This window comes from Bidens hawaiensis, unplaced genomic scaffold (assembly GCF_021521415.1).
Source record: "Bidens hawaiensis isolate Kalapana, Puna unplaced genomic scaffold, B.hawaiensis_p1.1 tig00028070_1, whole genome shotgun sequence".
Lineage (NCBI taxonomy): Eukaryota > Viridiplantae > Streptophyta > Magnoliopsida > Asterales > Asteraceae > Bidens > Bidens hawaiensis.
In genome coordinates, this window is record NW_027494567.1 from 22,958 (window position 1) to 24,356 (window position 1,399).

The following is a 1,399-nucleotide window of genomic DNA, read 5'->3' on the forward strand; positions in this document are numbered from 1 at the left end:
AAAAAGTCATTCCAATATTGAAATCTTATTGATTTTCCATTGCAAACTGCTGATTAAAAAACATATTTACCTGACCATATTTTCAAAAGATTTGAAAGGTTGTATATGTTGTGGTTGATTTGTAAAAATATGATGATCAATAATTACTCAAGATATCAGATTACTTAGAAAGCATCATATAAAAATGCTAAAAGTTATAATGTTAAAGCAAAAAAGGATTTAGAAAACACAAAAGATGAACCTAATTTTACTTCAACTGATTAATTAACATCAACTCACCCAACACTCATTTACACACGCTAAAAGACAAAACAATAAACACAAAAGAAGACAAACAAACCACATACACATATATACAATACATTTTTGTATAAATAGAGGGTACGTTTCATAAGGAGACGTGTGATTGAGGTTCTTATTGTTACTCACAATCGTTGCAGCAAAATGCTTCTTGATGAGTTTCAACCACCCGTCTATGGAAGTTGCGGTGGCAGCCACAGGCGGCACAGGTAAGTGAAGCCTCCGTCCCCTCCTCTTCCTCGTTTAACGCCATGAATTCCCGACACCCGTCAACAGCATACCCGCCAACGCTCGCTGCATGGTTTCTTTGACACTCACCATATCTCACACGAACCCTCATCGTGTTTGATGAATTAGTAGAATCCATTGATACCAATGGTGTGCTACTAGAAAACTGAGTATTTGCGAACACTTGTATTTTGGTCATTTGTTTAGAAGAAATGATGCCTTTTTTGGTTCTTAGCAAATTGTCACCCTAAAAGGGATTATTTATAGGCTGTGAAGCTTTTCAATAACCCTAAGAATGAATTGGTTTAGTTCCACTTTTCACCCTTGTGGTTTGATTATGTTTTCAATCTTAACCTTGTACGTTTTTTATATTAATCAAAAGTAGACCTTTGAATTTTTATTTTTATTTTTATTTTCTTTAAGATAATTATATGGCAACGTTGTAGTTTAAGCTATGGTTAGAGGAAGCATGAATTCGTACTTCCTCATGCATGTGTGTCATCTTAGCTATCTATGAGCACATGCATGTAACAATAACATTCCGCGCATTTACGTTTCTTTACTTAGCCTTTCCCCTTTCTATTGTAAATCCTTTTCATTTCTTTCTTTTGGTTTTGGTCAAAAAATTTACAATCTACTTTTGAATCCACTATATATTTCCTAAACTCGTTTTTTCTTCTTTTAATATACAACCGGTACAAACTAGAGCACATTAGCAATGGATTGCCGACAGAGTTTACCGTGAATCACTGATGAAAGGTCACCGATGAATTATCAAAGACTATCTTCTATCACTTGTTTCACCAGTAGATCTTTGTTAGATCTCTGCAAGCATTGTTGGATTTTAACAAAGGAAACTTAAAAATATTTG

At 34.1% G+C, this 1,399-nt stretch overlaps 1 pseudogene; it reads right to left on the minus strand.

The window, feature by feature from the left end:
* Nucleotides 1-218: 218 nt before the first annotated feature.
* On the minus strand, nucleotides 219-865 carry LOC143576322 (mini zinc finger protein 2 pseudogene; annotated as a pseudogene).
* Nucleotides 866-1,399: the final 534 nt, after the last annotated feature.